The sequence below is a fragment of the Lutra lutra genome, chromosome 9 (assembly GCF_902655055.1).
Source record: "Lutra lutra chromosome 9, mLutLut1.2, whole genome shotgun sequence".
Classification (NCBI taxonomy): domain Eukaryota; kingdom Metazoa; phylum Chordata; class Mammalia; order Carnivora; family Mustelidae; genus Lutra; species Lutra lutra.
Genome location: NC_062286.1, coordinates 24,476,374 through 24,495,818, shown reverse-complemented (window position 1 = coordinate 24,495,818; position 19,445 = coordinate 24,476,374). Strand labels below are relative to the sequence as shown.

The 19,445-nt window shown below is 41.2% G+C and overlaps 1 protein-coding gene across 2 annotated transcripts in view; it reads right to left on the bottom strand.

Moving 5' to 3' along the window:
• Positions 1–16,029, bottom strand: part of LCLAT1 (lysocardiolipin acyltransferase 1) — a 190,513-nt gene extending 174,484 nt beyond the window's left edge. For both annotated transcript variants that reach the window (XM_047744968.1, XM_047744970.1), the window contains exon 1: positions 15,880–16,029. The gene's annotated coding sequence lies outside the window, so the exon portion shown is untranslated. The remainder of the gene's footprint in view (positions 1–15,879) is intronic.
• Between the last annotated feature and the right edge of the window lie 3,416 nt (positions 16,030–19,445).

The window sequence follows — 19,445 nt, the reverse complement described above, 5'->3', positions numbered from 1 at the left end:
AACCAAAAAAAAAATTCACTTGCATGTCTAAGGACAAGAATAACTTGTGTTGCTGTCAGGTACTCACAATTCTCAAAGTTGTAAAATAAATGGAAAAAAAAAAAAAAAAAAAACAATAAAAGCTGAAGACCCCATAGATTAGATCTATAGGAAAAGTGCTCTAGATATCACCTAATTTCTAAAGAAGACCCCCAGTAATCCTTTTGGTTACTCAAAGATTTTCACAGATTTTTCTTACATAGCTCTCAACCACTATCCATAACGCCTATTTCTCCTCTTAGAAAAGAATCCACAGCTTCAATATCTCTGACAACCTCCAGAAAAACTGAGGCTTCTCCAGAAACCTAATTTTTCAATAAGATACATTTCCCTCTATCACACACTAGTCAGAAATTTAGATTCACAATGAATTTATATATACATATATATATAATATATATAAATATAAATATAAATATAATATATAATATATAAATATAAATATATATGTATATATAAATGAATTTATATATAAATGTATATATATATATAAACGTGCTTATATATAAGTACAGAAATAATCTGTTGGATTGCCAAACTTCTTAAAAGATCTGGAACTACTGGGAGTTTGGTTTTACTAAACAATGAGACAGAAAATTATTCTCTGGAGAAATAAAGACCCAGTTAAACTATCACTTTCAAGTAACTGACCTAAAATTAACTTCTTAAGTATCTTACTGGTCAATTTATGTTTCTTAATTTCCACCCTACGTTTTCTTCAAAAAAAAAAAAATCCCAGTCCAACTTCTGCCTCTGGTAAAATCAGTAAGATATACTACCCCTACTATTCCAGCTAAGTGTAACTAAAAACCCTGGACATCATATAGAAGACAACCAAAAGAGGACTCTGAAGGAGAGAGGAAGGCACCAGCTGGGGACCTGGGACCCATGGAACAACAGGGTGCTGAGTTTCCTTTTGCATCATATGGACGTGGAGGTGAAGAAGCCCATTATCCAGAAATGCCAAGGGGGTTAGACAAAAAAGTCTCTGCTCTTTCAAAGGACCAAGAAAAGAGCAACACCACAAGACAGAAAACTTTTAGACAATAACTACTGCACTCTAGCCAAAAAAATCACATACAAAACTATGGCCCATCCCTACCCATGACAGCACAGGCCAGGTAGGGAGCCTAAACTTTCCCTCTCACCAGGCTGTAATGTCGTGCCTCAACATTACCTCTTTCCTTTATACAACCCCTGGCCCCTTCAGGGATCACATCAAAGGCTGGAATTTCTTCCCTGTCAGGTGGGTTTAAAGACCCTCTTCCCCAGCCACACAATGTCTACGGAGAGCATCTGGAGAGCCTGGACATATATTCCCATGACAGTAACAAGGCACTCCTTCCCATCCCCATGGAGGTGGTAGATGAAAGGCCAGATAGAGAGGCAGGACTTTCACCACCCTCCAGGTTAGGAAGGTCATCCCCTCCCAGCAGTGTCCAGAGATCCATGGAAGGGGGGAGGGGGGACAGTTAAGAATACAGAGTAGTATTCAGGGGTGGCCTAGAAAGGAGCTGAAATGCCCACCTCTGCAGCAGCAATGAGGAATCCCACTTTGTGTGTCAATGGACCAATTCCTGGAAAGCACACAATTCACCCAAAATGAAATAAATCATTTCCAGCCCTGTAACTTTTAAGGAAATTGAACTCATAATTAAAACCTCCAGAAAAAGAAATCTCTTGGCCCAGATTGTTCCATCAGAGAATTATACCAAATTTTTAAAGAGGAATTATCACTTCCAGAAAACACAAGAATAGGGAGTATTTTCCAATTCCATTTACAAAGCTAGTATTACCTTGACACAAAAACCAGAAAAAGATAGTAAAAAAAATTAAAACTACAGACCATTACATGAATATAAACATAAAATCCTTAACAATGTATTAGCAAACAGAATTCAACAGTACATAAAAAGCTGAATTTAGGGTGCCTGGGTGGTTCAGTTGATTGAGCTATCTCAGAGTCGTGGGATCGAGTCCCACATCAGGCTCCCTGCTCCACTGGAAGTCTGCTTCTCCCTCTGATCTTCTCCCTTCTCATGCTCTCTCTCACTGTCTCTCTCTCAAATAAATAAATAAAATTTTTTTAAAAAGCTGAATTTAATCAGAGATACATGGTTAGTTCAATATTCAAGAATCAATCAACGTAATCCACAATATTAACTGAAAAAAAATCCACAAGGCCATACTAATCTATACCGAAAAATCAACTGATAAAACTCAATACCTGTTCATAAGAGAAACTCTCAGAAAAAAATGGAATAAAAGAGAACTTCCTCAACTGGTTAATGAGCATCTACAAAAAACCTCCAGTAAACATTACTACACTTGATGATAGAAGACAAACTGCACAATCCCTATTATTGGGAACATGGAAGGGATGTCCACTCTCACCACTCTAATCCACCACAGTACTGGAAGTCCTAGTCAATGCAAGGAGCAGGAAAAGGAAATAAAAGCCACAGAGAAAGAAGAAGTAAAACTCCTATTTGAAGATGACATGAGTTTTCCACAAAAAATCCCAAGAAAACTACTTTTAAAGCCTCCCGGAACTAATAAATGAGTTCACCAAAGCTGTAGATACAAGATAAACATTTTTTTTAAGATTTTATTTATTTATTTGACAGACAGAGATCACAAGTAGGCAGAGAGGCAGGCAGAGAGAGAGGGGAGGAACTAGGCTCCCCACTGAGCAGAGAGCCCGATGCGGGGATGGATCCCAGGACCCTGGGATCATGACCTGAGCCGAAGGCAGAGGCTTAACCCACTGAGCCACCCAGGCGCCCCCCCCAAGATAAACATTTTAAAAAGCAACTGCATTTCACTCCTATCAAAGTACCATCCATTTTTTTCAAAGAAATGGAACAAATAATCCTAAAATTTATATGGAACCAGAAAAGACCTCAAATAGCCAAAGGAATATTGAAAAAGAAAGCCAAAGTTGGTGGCATCACAATTCCGGACTTCAAGCTCTATTACAAAGCTGTCATCATCAAGACAGCATGGTACTGGCACAAAAACAGACACATAGATCAATGGAACAGAATAGAGAGGCCAGAAATGGACCCTCAACTCTATGGTCAACTCATCTTCGACAAAGCAGGAAAGAATGTCCACTGGAAAAAAGACAGCCTCTTCAATAAATGGTGTTTGAAAATTGGACAGCCACATGCAGAAAAATGAAATTGGATCATTTCCTTACACCACACACGAAAATAGACTCAAAATGGATGAAGGATCTCAATGTGAGAAAGGAATCCATCAAAATCCTCGAGGAGAACACAGGCAGCAACCTCTTCGACCTCAGCCCCAGCAACATCTTCCTAGGAACATCACCAAAGGCAAGGGAAGCAAGGGCAAAAATGAACTTTTGGGATTTTATCAAGATCAAAAGCTTTTGCACAGCAAAGGAAACAGTGAACAAAACCAAAAGACAACTGACAGAATGGGAGAAGATATTTGCAAATGACATATCAGATAAAGGGCTAGTGTCTAAAATCTATAAAGAACTTAGCAAACTCAACAGCCAAAGAACAAATAATCCAATCAAGAAATGGGCAGAGGACATGAACAGACATGTCTGCAAAGAAGACATCCAGATGGCCAACAGACACATGAAAAAGTGCTCCATATCACTCGGCATCAGGGAAATACAAATCAAAACCACCATGAGATATCACCCCACACCAGTCAGAATGGCTAAAATTAACAAGTCAGGAAATGACAGATGCTGGCGAGGATGCGGAGAAAGGGGAACCCTCCTACACTGTTGGTGGGAATGCAAGCTGGTGCAACCACTCTGGAAAACAGCATGGAGGCTCCTCAAAATGTTGAAAATAGAACTACCCTATGACCCTGCAATTGCACTGCTGGGTATTTACCCTAAAGATACAAACGTAGTGATCCGAAGGGGCACGTGCACCCGAATGTTTATAGCAGCAATGTCTACAATAGCCAAACTATGGAAAGAACCTAGATGTCCATCTACAGACGAATGGATAAAGAAGAGGTGGTATATATACACAATGGAATACTATGCAGCCATCAAAAGAAATGAAATCTTGCCATTTGCGACGACGTGGATGGAACTAGAGGGTATCATGCTTAGCGAAATAAGTCAATCGGAGAAAGACAACTATCATATGATCTCCCTGATATGAGGGAGAGGAGATGCAACATGGGGGGTTGAGGGGGTAGGAGAAGAGTAAATGAAACAAGATGGGATTGGGAGGGAGACAAACCATAAGTGACTCTTAATCTCACGAAACAAACTGAGGGTTGATGGGGGGAGGGGTTTGGGAGAGGGGGGTGGGGTTATGGATATTGGGGAGGGTATGTGCTATGGTGAGTGCTGTGAAGTGTGTAAACCTGGCGATTCGCAGACCTGTACCCCTGGGGATAAAAATATATGTTTATAAAGCTGTAAAAAAAAAAAAAAAGAAAAAAGAAAGGATGAATACCCAAGTTTTGTAGCAACATGGACGGGACTGGAAGAGATTATGCTGAGTGAAATAAGTCAAGCAGAGAGAGTCAATTATCATATGGTTTCACTTATTTGTGGAGCATAACAAATAGCATGGAGGACAAGGGGAGATGGAGAGGAGAAGGGAGTTGAGGGAAATTGGAAGGGGAGGTGAACCATGAGAGACTATGGACTCTGAAAAACGATCTGAGAATTTTGAAGGGGTGGGGGGTGGGAGGTTGGGGGCACCAGGTGGTGGGTGTTGTAGAGGGCACGGATTGCATGGAGCACTGGGTGTGGTGCAAAAATAATGAATACTGTTATGCTGAAAAAATAAAAAATTAATTAAAAAAAAAAAGCAACTGCATTTCAAGTGAAAAGGCAACCTACACAAAAAAATTTTAGTCATTTATCATATATAATATATATATGTATGTGTGTGTGTATGTATGTGTGTATATATATGTATATGTGTGTGTATATATATATATATACACATATATATATATGTGTGTATATATATGTATATATATGGGGCCTGGATCTAGAACATAAAGAACTTTACAACTCAGTAGTGAAAAGGCAAATAACCTAATTTAATATTTTATTTATTTATCTGACAGAGATCACAAGTAGGCGGAGAGGCAGGCAGAGAGAGAGAGGGAAGCAGGATCCCCGCTGAGCAGAGAGCTTGATGTGGGGCTTAATCCCAGGACCCTGAGATCATGACCTGAGCTGAAGGCAGAGGCTTAACCCACTGAGCCACCCAGGTGCCCGGGCAAATAACCTAATTCAAAAAAAGGGCAAAGGATCTGAATAAACATTTCTCCAAAGAAAATATACAAAGTGACTAACAAGCACATGAAAAGATGTCTGAGGACATTTGCCATGAGGGACATGCAAATCAAAACCACAATGACATCACCTCACATCCACTAGGATATTATAATATAGCTTCCCTAGAATGTCCCTATAATCAAAAAGACAGATAATAATAAGTGTTGGTGAGGCTGTAGAGAAATGGGAACACTCACACACTGCTGATGGGATTGTAAAATGGCACAGCCTGGAAGAGTCTAGCAGTTTCTCAAAAGAATAGAGTAAGAAGAAAACATAGAGGGAAGCAAACCAAAGAGACTCTTAACTATAGGGAACAAACTGAAGGTTGCAGGAGGGGTGGTGGGTGAGGCGATGGAGTAACTGGGAATGGACACTGAGGAGGGCACTTGAAGTAACGAGCACTGGATGTTACATGCAACCGATGAAAAACTAAATTCTACCTCAGAAACTAATAATACACTATGTTAACTAAATTGAATTTAAATAAATTTTTTTAAAAAGATTAAACATGTTTACCATATGACCCAGAAATTTAACTCCTAAGTATATACAAAAGAAAAATTAAAACATATACCTATACGAAAACTTGTACTTGAATGACCATAGCAGCATTACTCATAACAGCCAAAAAGTGATCATCAACTGATCGATGGATAAATAAAATGGGGCCTATCCATTCAATGGAATACCTATCAGCCATAAAGATGACGCACTGATTCATGCTACAACAGGGATGAACCTTGAAAACATGTTGAGTGAAAGAAGATAATCACAAAAGACCACATACTGTATGATTCTACTTACATGAAATGTCCAGAATAGGCAAATACATAAAGACAGAAAGTAGATTAATCTTATTTAGGGCCCAGGTTGGGAGAAAGGGGAGTGTTACTGTTAATTAACAGAGGACTTCTTTTTGAGGTGATGAAAATGTTCTAAAATTAATTGTGGTGATGGTTATAGAACTCAATGAATATATTAAAAATCACTACCAAACCCACGGCTGAAGTCTTTGTAGAAATTAACAAGGTGATGCTAAAATTCATATGGATATGCTCGGGAACCTAGATTAATCAACACAAACTTGAAAAAGAAGAACGAAGTAGGGGGACTCATACTTCCTGATTTCAAAACTTACCACAAAGCAACTATAATTAGGATAGTGTGGCACTTACATAAGGACAGACATATAGATCAATGCTATAGAACTGAGAGTTCAGAAATACACTCATTTGTCTATATAACCACGATATGACCCAGCAACTGCACACCTGGGCATTTATCCCAGTGAAATGAAAACTTAAGTTCACACAAAAACCTGTACATGAATGTTCGTAACAGTTTTTATTTAAGAGCCATTCACTAGAAATCACCCAACATGTCCTTCAATGGGTACATCCACACCAAATACTAAGGCTCATAAGGAATACCAAGCAAGAAAAAAGAACAAACTATTGATACATGCAACAACCTGAATGAACCTCCAGGGAATTATGCTAAGTGGAAAACGACAATCCCCAAAGGTTAAATACTGTATAATTCCACTTACATAACATTTTTGCAATGGAAGAATTCTAGAAATGACGAACACATTAGTGGTTGTCTGAGAAGGGGGTGTATGGCTATCGAAGGGCAACATAAGGAACCTATATGCCAAAACTGTTCTGGATCTTGGCTCTATCAATGTCAATATTCTGGCTGTAATACTGTACTACAGTTTTGCAAGATGTTACCATTGGGAAAACTGGGTAAGAGGTACATGGGTTCCTTTTGTACTATTTCTTACAACTGCAAGTAGTTCTACAATTACCTCAAAATAAACTGTCTTAAAAAGAAGGCAAAGGAGGGGCAACTGGGTGGCTCAGTCATTGGGCGTCTGCCTTTGGCTCAGGTCATGATCCCAGGGTCCAGGGATCCAGCCCCAAGTCAGACTCCCTATTCGGCGGACAGCCTGCTTCTCCCTCTCCCACTTGCCCTGCTTGAATTTGCTCTCTCGCTGTCTCTGTCAAATAAATAAATAAAATCTTAAAATTAAAAAAAAAAAAAAAAAGGAAGGAGGAGGAGGTGGAGGAAGACTGGACCACAGAAGAGGAAAAGGCAATGTGGCCACAGACGAAAGTACTGGAGTCCTGTGATCACACCAAGAAATGAAGGCAGTCACCAGAAGCCAGAAGAGGCAAGAACATATTCTCCCTGGAGCGTCTGGAGGCGGCACAGTCCTCCCACACTTGGACCTCAGCCACTGATTCTGATCTAAGACTTCCGGCCTCCAGAACTGTGAAAATGTAAGCCGCTGCTGTAGTAAGCCACCAAGTCTGTGGTATTTGTTACGGCAGCCACAAGAAACGAATATAAGTACTCATCTCCTAGAAATGTAAAGAATTAACAAATAGGTATGGAAAAGGCCCTTGAGAAGTCTGAATTGCAACTGCAAAAGAAAACCAGATACAATTTTAGAGTTCTGAATTCAAAATAAGAATATTAACACCCCTAATTTTTGAAAGTTAAAGAAATCTGAGATAAAGAGAAATAAATACAGCTTTAGGAATATCTCTGTCCAATGCAGACTGAGTTCCCTGAAGATTAGCCCACTCAGAACTCAAGAACTATTTATATCAGTAACTCTAGGAAAGATTCAATCTTGATTAACTCTGACTTCCAAGGTATTTCTTCTCAGAAAGAAAGAAAAGGTAAATTGAGCTGGTTTCATTACAACCATAAATAAACTAAGCAAAATAAGGTTACTCCAGCACCCTCTAGACTACTCTAGATTATTCCAGTCCTGCTTCTACACTTCTCTTCCATTCTTACAGAGAACAAAGCAAACATAATTCTCCCTTTAATTTAATCAACTGGTCCTAATTAGCAGCCATGCTGAAAAAAACAATTTAAGTTTAAATTTGTAGTTATTCACATTAAAAATGTTACTCCCATAATTCACAAATTCTCCAGTTTGAATACATCATAAAACATCATTATGTGTATGTTTATAACACAAACAATAAAACCAGAAATACGTTTTTACTGAATTTCAGATGATATAATGACACATGTAAGAGAATTAAGAGAGCCAAAACAATCACAACACAGGAAAGGAGAAAAGCGCAAAAAGATCTCTTATTTGAAACTCCCACATAGGGTGCCTGGGTGGCTCAGTTGGTAAAGGGACTGCCTTCTGCGCAGGTCATGATCCTGGAGTCCCCAGATAGAGTCCGGCATCATGCTCCCTGCTTATTAGCAGGGAGTCTCCCCCTGACACTCCCCCATCTCACGCTCTCTCTCCCTCTCTCGCCCACTCTCTCTAAAATAAATATATAAAATCTTCAAAAAGACAAAAAAAAAAAAAAAAACTTCCACATCATAGGGGTATCTGGATGGCTGTCAGTTGAATGCCTGATCGGCTCAGGTCATGATCTCAGGGGCATGACACTGAACCCCACATGGGGCTCCCTGATGGGCATGAAGCCCAGAGAGAGATTCTCTCTCTCTACCCCTCCTACCCCATTTCCCCTCCTCTAAAAAAGAAAAAACTCCCACATTATAGAATCATCCTAAGCAGCTATAGCAAACTATGTTCAACATGGATATTCAGAAACTTTGAGCATAACTTGTAATATAAAGCACACTCTTATTCAAATAATAATCTTACACCTAAAACCACATAAATAGAGTATATTTTAAATTTGAAGTGAATTAAGACAGGCATTACAGCAGACCCTGGAACCAGACTGCTTAAATTCAAACACATGTTATTTCACTGTTCTGGCCCGTTTCCTCAAAGGTAAAATGAAGATTATAATAGTATTCACCTCATAGAAGAATTAAAGGAACTGCAAACTTAATGAACTTGGAACTTAACCCAGTATGTAGTAAGCACTCAACAAATATTAACTGTATATAATTATTATTAATAACTACTAGAAGAGACTGTCACCATGACAGCCTATGGACCTCATGTTTCACAGCTGTCATGCTTACCTTTCATCATAGAAAATCTAGAGGTGACAAGAGAGGACTCTCAGTGATCTTTGGAGAGAAGGCACTAATTCATCCCCCCTCTAGAGAGTAAACTCAAGGACAGGAATCATGTCTTATATGACTCTGTCCCCACCACCAAGTTCATGGTGTCCAAAAATATTCAAGGTAAATAAATAAAAATGTTGGTGTTCAAGCAGCTCCTAGTTACCATCATTTTCTTCTGTAAGCCCACATAGGCAATTTTTTTTTTATTCAAAGGCTACACAATAAAAAGAAAACATTAATTCTAAGAAAACATCTGTATGACAACAACAGGATGGCAGAAATAAGAGCCACAGACAACGCTGGCTTCCCCAAGGTACCTGAACACTCCTGTGGGAAAGAGTTGCTGTCTAAGCTAAAAATCACCTTTTTCCCTCCACACTCTGGGTCACACAGAACTCTACGAATGGCTGCCACCACTCTCTTCTCCTCCTCATTCTCTTATTCCTAATTTCCATCATTTGCCTTGTGACACCTATGGAGAGCAGCTCACCAACACTCAAAATTCCTGCTTCTCCCAAGGGGATTAACTATACACTTAAAACATAAAATGGAGGCGAGCTCTTATTTGAGTTGGAAAACAATGGGTAGCTTAAGTCTTCCCTTTACTGTCCCCAGAGCAGCAATCTACTTCCTGGGAGGAAGTGAACAATTTCATTTTTCAGAAACCTCAACTGTGAAAGACTGCTGATAAAGTGGTTAATCCTCCCAGGTCAGCTTTCACTGATGGTGCCCCTCAGATATCCCTTCATTTGCCTCCAGGGTAATCACAGTAGGACCGTCATGTTCCCACTGCCAGAGAGAGAGGACTAGGTAAAGGTGCAATGAACACTGTCAAATCAAGCTGAAGTTCACAGCCTTTTGTGAGCTTTTCCCCATGACTACAGGAACTCAACCACAGGCTTTCCTCAGCTTCACTCTTACATACAAAACCTTGCAGCCAAAGTGATCACAGTGGTCCTCATTATCCAAGAGCAATTAGCATGGAATGGGAAAAAAAAACACACAGTGATTTCTCTTAAACAGGGGCATAATACAATGATGAGAAAAGAGTGGGTTTGGGCGCCTGGTGGCTCAGTGGGTTAAGCCTCTGCCTTCAGCTCAGGTCATGATCTCAGGGTCCTAGGATCAAGCCTCACATCAGGCTCTCAGCTCAGCAGGGAGACTGCTTCCCCCTCTCTCTCTGCCTCTCTGCCTACTTGTGATCTCTGTCTCTCTCTGTTCAATAAACAAATAAATAAAATCCTTAAAAAAGAGAGAGAGAGAGACTAGGTTAGAATTTCCCCCTCAAAAATGAAACACAATATAAATCAATTTATTTTCATAATATATCTGATATTAATGAAAATTTAGGTTACACTTGCAAGTATACACCAATTCTTAGGACAAGGAATTAACAAGGAATTGGGACGTAACTTTGTAGCCTAATTGTAAAACTGCATGATATGAGAACCTTGATTTCTCATTTGCCTTTTACAAGACAATTATAACAAAAGAAAAATTCTAGGTTTCATCATTAATTCCTATAAAGCCTCTCATGCTTTTTTCAATTCTTAGCATTTTTTCCATCATTCCCGCTGGGTTTCCTCATCAAAATTGGCTTAACATTGCCAAATTCTCTCTAGCATCCCTTTAAAGTATAACAGAAAGTGCAGAAATATTAAGTGTGCAACTTGGAATTTTACATATACATACACCCACATAACCTCCACCCAACTCAATATACAGAACATTTCCAACACTCCAGAAGGTTCCTGAATGAACCACTATTCTGACTTCTATCACCAGGAAATAGCTGTACCTTATTTCTGGACTTCATTTAAATAGAATCATATGGTATGCAATCTTTTGTCTACAAAACCCATCCATGTGGCTGTATCAGTAGTTCATTCATTAACTGTTTTTGTAATATCCTCTTTTATAAATATACCACAATTTACTCATCCATTCTGCTGCTAATGTACCTTAGGTTTTATCTAATTTTTAGTTATTATGAATAAAGGTTGTATGAACATTTTTTTACTTTTTTTTTTTTGGTAGACCTATATATCCCTTCCTCTTGAGTATGTTTCTAGGAGTAGAATTGATGTTTTAATGGGTAAGATTAGACACAGCCACAGTTTTCCAAAATGATTGTACATTCCCACCAACATATACAAGATTCAGTTGCTCTACAATACTGGCATTAATAATCTTTTTAATTTTAGCCATTCTGGAAGGCGTGTAGCAGCAGATCACTGTTTGAATTTCTATTTCTCCTCTGGGAGTCTCCATTTGGGACTAATAACACTGAACACCTTTTTATATGCATACAGACCATTCAGAGATCCTCTAGTAGAAAGTGCCTGTTCAGAACTTCTGTACATGTTTTAAATTGTCCTTTTAATTTTATACATACAAACACACACACACACACACACACACTCATACACACTCTGGGTAGGAGTCCTTGTGCAGATATATGAATTCCAAATTTCTTTTTCCAGTCTGTATTTTGCCGTTCATTCTCTTAATGGTATCTTAGGTGGAGAGATTTTCTCAATTTTAATGAAGACTGACATCAAATTTTATCAGTCATTGCTTTCAGAGTCCTTTTTTAAAGAAATTTAGTCTAATAGTACTAGAGTACTAGTTCTCTGAGTTGTGCTTACGGTTTGAACAGTTCTCAACCTTGCTCTGAAAGCATGAAATCCTTCATCTCCGCAAGGTTTCCAGCTTCACCTTGCAGTCCATTTAGAATGCATTCATTCATGTTATGTTGTCAGGTGCTAGACAACGCTACTGTTCTGAATCTTTGATCAGTTTTACAACTAGAGAATTCATTTGTGATTATTTCCATATTATAATGGACTTCTATACAAGTGTATTAAAAACCTAACATAAAAATAAATGAAAAAAATCCTCTAATACCTATTATTCTAACATTTTACCCCAACATACGTTAGATGATTCTTCCCTCTCCTTTTGAGTGGCTTTGCTCCAGTGGAGCCAACTTTTTCACTAGACCCTGTTGACTTTTATGACATAATTGAGTTTTCTGTAGTCTATGAAACCAGAAGCCTACAGGAAGTTATAAGCCTGGTTCTATTAAATCTTATTGACCCCAAAACCTCAAAGAGTTTACAATCCTCCAAAAACCCAGTAATGAAGAACTTTCTGCTCTATCCTTTTCTTGAATTAATGAACAATATCTCCAATCTGCAACCATATTGTTCCCAAAAAACAAAAACAAAATACCTGACTCTTTACTTGCTTAGCAAGTGTTCCCCTCTCCCACCCTATAATTCTTCACACCCAATCAATCTTCAGCTTTCAAACTGTGTGTGGTGGACTCTGAACTCTACTCTGGCAGTGGATGCCCCAGTGCACTCCCTCGCCACCTCTTGCTTAGAATATGGAAACTGGGGTGCCTGGGTGGCTCAGTGGGTTAAGCTGCTGCCTTCGGCTCAGGTCATGATCTCAGGGTCCTGGGATTGAGTCCCGCATCGGGCTCTCTGCTCAGCGAGAAGCCTGCTTCCCTCTCTCTCTCTCTGCCTGCCTCTCCATCTACTTGTGATCTCTCTCTGTCAAATAAATAAATAAAATCTTTAAAAAAAAAAAAAAAAAGAATATGGAAACTGTCCTTAGCTAATCTCCTTACATTCTTTCACCCTGTCACCACCAGTCATCTCTCCAGAACATAAATCTGATTGTATTACTCATTTGATTAAGATTTTTCTACAGGTCCCACTGCCCATGTGATAAAGTCCCTCTCTCAGCTGAGAATTCACTATCTTTCCTATGTTCTTTCTCAGCAACTTCTGCAGAACTCTGGTCTGACCCTTGGACACCCATGCACTCTCTCACCCTGACTCTCCACTGCTAACTCCTTTGGCTGAAAGCACTTTCTCCTTTACACTTCCTCACTTGGTCGGGGCCCCCACAACAAAACCAACTGTTCTCTCGTATGTGTTCCCACGGCTCTCTATACCCACCACAACTACATCTAAGTCCTTCTCAGACTGCCTTAGTTAATTGTTTGTCTCATTCACCAGTCTACAAACGTCTGGACCTGGGACTTCTCCCTGGACTTCCTGGATGATAAGGTCAGGAATCAATCTTCACACGCCAAAGACTTGGCAGGACAATTCCATAAAGGTTCAAAGAATGAATAAATGTCCAAGCCACTTTTATTCATATCCTTTCATTTTTTCTATAGAGTGGACTACTGTATACAAACACGTCAAAGCAATGAACCTAATGTAAGTTTTCTTTCAAAAGTAACCCAACAAGTTATTGAGAGTTTAATAAAAACTAAAATTTTCCTTAATCATTGATTATTGCTTCCTGTTAGAAATTAATCAACTCTTTGTTCTGAAATGCTTTTTTAAAATAAAGGGCATTAAATAGATAGATAGATAGATAGATGGCATCAAAAGTAGGTTGAATATACCACTTAACCAAAGTTACTGTAATCATCACCATATAAATCACTATTGGATGCCAATGGAATGAATGAAACACGGTTATTACTTATACAACACAACCAAAGGATCACAAACAAAATACTTCATTGAAAAATGTGTTCCTATGTATCCCCTTAACACATAACAAATCTGAATGATACAGGAAGATGGTATGTACAGTGGTTGAGAACACAGTTGTTTAATTTGTGCCTCAGTTTCCTCATCAGTAAAAACAAAGATGAGAAAGTAAGTACTTCACAAAGTTGCTAGGTGAGTGAGTCTGCACAGACAATGTCCTTGGCTGAGTAACCGTAGGGTAAGAAATGTCAACTGTTACCCCTATATTTTTCACTTTTGTAAGCCCTTTCACATATATCATCTTGGTTTTCCTCACAAAAGTACAATGAGAGGAGGACCTGGGTGGCTCAGATAATTGTCTGCCTTCGCCTCAGGTCATGATCCCGGGGTCCTAGAACTGAGTCCCATATCAGGCTCCCTGCTCAATGGAGAGCCTGATTCTCCCTTTCCCTCTGTTTCTCCTTCTCCCTCCTCTGCTCCCCTTGCTTGTGCAAACTAGCTCTGTCAAATAAATAAATAAAATCTAAAAAAAGAAAAAAATACAATGAGATTGTCTGGACAAGTAATGCTTTGCCCATTTCAGAGGTAAGATACTGACAAAGAGGTTATATGATTTCCCTAACGTGGCAGAGTAGGACCACTCCTACTGAAGCCCCAGGCCAAACTGACCAAATCACCAGTGGAAGAAAGTCTTTTGGGTTCCCCCCCATTATTTCCTTCTGGTGGCAAGCAGCAGCCAGCCTAAATAACTGGTGGGGGCAGATGAACTAACCCACTTGCTCGGATTAAAAGGTAGGAGAAGCCTCACTTTCACAATGCCTGACACACAGTGAGCACTCCAAAGACAGGAACTACTGATGACTGAAACACAAAGTGCTACTGTGCTTTCTCAATGACAGAACAAAGCACTCCACAAAATCAAGCCTGCTATCAAATAAAAAGTCACTTGATAGTATGCTTATCTGTCACATCAAGTACAATGTGGCAACAGGAACTTTTTAAAAAACATAAAATAGATAATTTTCTTTTACTCTCAAAAATCAACGGATTTGCAAAAAGGACTTCCATTAAGACGCTTTTTGAAAGCTAATTATATTCCATGACATATCTTTGCCCAAAAAGCAAAATGAATAGACAATATTTCATCCCTGAAAGGCCTTCGCCATACTTTCCATTACTTCCCTAAACTTAATCTGAATCCTAAGCCTCAGACTTATCCACAGCCACGTGCACATGAATACAGTTAATGAGCTTCGAAGGCAGAGGCAATATTCCAAGGAACCCATCTAAGCGGAAAACTGTACAAGTACAAGGAAAGATAACGTCTCTAAGACACTCAAGTGCCCTTTTTATTTCTCCAGTGAGACGGTGGAAGCTAAGATACACCTTAACAATCAGACTTGACATCGGTTCCTGGCTGGGGCCTACCTTTCCTTTGGTGGCACTGCCACCCTGGCACCTATGGGCAGGCATCTGGCGCCTGAAGATACACAGATTAGGGGTCGACAACCCACGCTCAAGCCTCGCACGTGGCGGAAACTTTGGGGCGTTTGCACATGTGATTCAACAATGGCAGAAACAGAGCTACGTTTGGGGCGAGGCAGCTCCCGGACCGGTCCAGGTCTGGAGCAGGAAGGTCTTGACATTAACCGGGAACAGGGATGGCGCTCCTGGCCCAACTAGCTCCGCAGTCGCCTAGCTCTCGCCGAGCCCGCCCGCGCGGCCCCGCAGCCCTCCCACGCCTCCGCTTGCCTCTGGGAATCGCTTCCCCGGTCTCCCCTCACCTGAGCCGGTGACGCCGCCACCTGTGTCGGGCCCCCAATTCCTGGTCAAGCGACCCTTATCCGGGTCGCAGCCCGGGGACGCCCGCAGCTCAGGGGGAAGAGTCCGTGGGGTTACTCCCCCTCCACCACCTCGGGGATCCCCCGGCCACCGCCGCCATTTTACCGGCGCGTAACACCCCGCCCCCCGCACCTGACAGTTCCAGCCTCCCACCTGTGACCAGCAGAGGACGTCGCGCTTCACCGTGGGGGTCGCGTGGACGAGCTGGAGAATCTTGGGGGTCACAACCTCTGAGCAGAACCCGCCGCTAATTCATCCCAAATCGGGGAGGCGTCGGGCTCGTCGCCCTAGTAATGCGTCCAGGCAGGCTCCACCCTGATTGGCTACGAGCGCCGTGACGCGACGGCGTCCCCGGCTGCGTGGGAAGCCCGGGTCTCCGGCGCCCCGCCCCTGCTCTCCAGCCGGGGGCACCCCGGGCACTGGCCCGTAGTGGAGGGCTCCCTTAAAGAGGCCACGCTCACTTCCTCGTCTGGCCTGGGGGCCAGGTAGGGGTGAGAAACAATAGGAATAAGAAGCTGCGGAGGGCCTTGTCCCAGGGAACCTAATCGTCCAACCAACCCTTAGAATTTCAGAGTGGAAAACAGAAATCTGGGGAATTTAATTTACAAGCCTAATTTATGGCCCAAGATCCCTGGGCAAAGTAGAACCAGTTCTAGAACTCAGGTTCCTGATGGGCATACCAAGTGCTCCCGTGCAGACACAGTATTTCCCCACTGCTAAAGAAACTCCCTCCTCTGAGCTCCCACATCCCTTACATCACAGATGAAGTTTTAGAATATAGGTGAGGTTTTCATTGGGTGGGTAGGAGCCTGGAGCCGAGGACCAAGAAAGAATTCTTGAGACAGCTTTGGTGCAAAATGGTGGTTTATTAAAGCACGCTGCTGCCCTGGGGTTGTGAGGGGTGGCAGGTTTGTACGATGGGGTTGGGGGAAGGAAAAAGGAGGTCTCAATAGAACTTTATATGCTAAAGAGGACCTACAAGATACCAGATACCGGATGCCTTACCATTGCCAAGGTCTTTTTGCCCTTTTTAGCAAGCTGTTAACGTTAAGATAGTTGGGAGATTCCTAGAGAACTTCACATATGTCCCACCCAAGAGTGGGGGTGGGGGAAGGTTGGAGGGTGTCAGCTTTTGCTTTGTCCTCAGCCAGCCTTCTACTCCCTCATCAACACCCCTTGTAAAAGTTGTTCATTGATGGAGGAAGACCTGAGGGTTCGAAGCCTACTGCCAAGAAAGAATTCTTGGGATGTCTTTAGTGCAAAAAGGTAATTTTATTAAACGGGGACAGGAGATGGGCAGAAAGAGCTACACTATGATGTAGTAGGGGTGGTGATTATATACCTACAAGTTGGAAGGGGGCTTAGGGATAGCATAATTCTCTAAGGAATTTTGGAAATAAGTTCCCCAAGAGGGAAACTTGAGGGGACTAGCTATTGTTAGGAAAAGGTCATTTATTACAATCGAATAAAACCTTAGTCATGAGACCCTTCAGATTATACGGGTGGGCCATATACCTGAGAGATGATTGCCAGGAGGTATCTTAGGGGGATTAGAGATAAAGGAAATTTCTAAAGGCATTTTTATATATTAAAGTAGACTTACAGGATGTGGAGGATCCTTTGTGCCCTTAGCAAAGTATTAGTAGTTGAATAGTTGAGTCCCTACTCTGCCTGTTTCAAGGACTTGCTAATAGGCTGTAGATAGTAAAGAAATTTAATAATTTTTCATCTGCCTTTGTTTCCCACACTATTCATCACTTTCTACTGTAGTATATATGCCCCCCAACCTACTACACTCTAACGCTCCTTAATGGCGGGGACTGTGGTTAAACCTCTTTTCATTTCCTACACTATGCCTTCCTCCTGCTGGCCTGCAACAAAGATTTATAGAGTTAAAAAAACCTTAAAAATAATAAACATAGCCACTTACAACACACATAGCCACTCAAAAGTCATTCACGCATGTTTATGTATTTTTCTTCGTTTATTCAACAAGGTGGGGGATGGTTTTTTTTTTTTTAAATAAGTTTCCTGTCCTCAAAAAATTAAAATGTAATAATAATGGACATCTAGATTTGGGGTGCATAGCTTCAATACAGCTAAATTATCCCCCCCCCCCAGTTTCTTTGTGAATCAAAAGTTCCTGAGCTCCTTTCCTAAATCAGCTTCACAAACTCTCCAGTTTTGTTCAGAAATATTGAAATACTTAAGATGTGCTAAAATTGCAGCAGAAATGATGATAAACAGCAGAGGAACACCAATACAAAAGCCAGCCCTGCCAATTATCTCTATAATCTCAGGCCTTATTTTTATCTTTAAAAAAATAAGATTGCTTGGGGCGCCTGAGTGGCTCAGTGGGTTAAAGCCTCTGCCTTCGGCTCAGGTCATGATCCCATGGTCCTGGGATCGAGCCCCTCATCGGGCTCTCTGCTCAGCAGGGAGCCTGCTTCCCCCTCTCTCTCTGCCTGCTTCTCTGCCTACTTGTGATCTCTGTCAAATAAATAAATAAAATCTTAAAAAAAATAAGATTGCTAGAATAAAAGGTCTCAATTTTTTTCCCCCACTCCTACAAGTTTTTAAGTTTCTTGGTGTCAGAGATCGGGGGGGGGGGGGGGGGGCGGGGGAACCCAAGACACTAGAGCTGGGTTTTGAAAGCAGGGACTATGTAAATAGCTTATCTTCATATCTCTCTTAACTCCTAGAACTGAAGAACAGAAGAACTCTGTATTTGCATACAGCAGATGTTGAATAAAGATTAACGAACTTGAGTGAATCATCTGGGTTTGGTTTTTTGGGGGTTTTTTGTTCACTATTTCACCTTCTAGCCTTTGGCTTTTCTTGGAGGTGAAGGTGGGACTTAAAGAAAAGGATAGAAACTGTGGAATCTGAGGGTGTTCACTCTTTTAACCAAAATACTTCTGACACACACCACATTTGTGAGTTTTCCACACCAAGCAACTATCCCATGCTCTGTGGACCAACAGGGTGTCCTCCAGGATAACTCCATTCAATACTAACTCCTTGGAGTTAGTGCAGACCCCACAGGTTAAGGGTTCAGTCCCACAAGACTGCTCCCCACTTCAGACACCAATCAAAAGTTGGGGGCCTTCACTGCCTCTGACCACTCAACTATTAGCTAGGGGGTCCCACAACCCTCCTGCTCTGGTTCTTGTTTATTTTTTTTAAACAATTATTTATTTATTTATTTATTTATTTGACAGAGAGAAAGATCGCAAGTAGGCAGAGAAGCACACAGAGAGGGGAGGAAGCAGGTTCCCTACTAAGCAGAGAGCCGGATGTGGGACTCAATCCCAGGACCCTGAGGCCATGACCTGAGCTGAAGGCAAAGGCTTCACCCCCTGAGCCACCCAGGCGCCCTCCTGCTCTGGTTCTAATTTGCTAGAACAGCTCACAGGACGCAGGGGAAATACTGTACTTATATTTCCTGGTATATTGTACAAGAGACAAACTCAGGAAGAGCCAAATGGAAGAGATGGATAGGGCTAGATACAGGTAGTGGACATCAACCCAGAAGCTCTCAGAATCCCATTGTTTAGGGTTTCTTAATGGAGACCTCATTACATAGATAGGATTGATTAAGTCTTTGGATATTGATGATTAGCTCAACCTCCAGCCTGTCTCCCAACCATGGAGTTAGATTCCAGCCCCTCTAATCCTCTAATCACATGATTGGTTCTTCTAGCAGCCAGCACCCACCC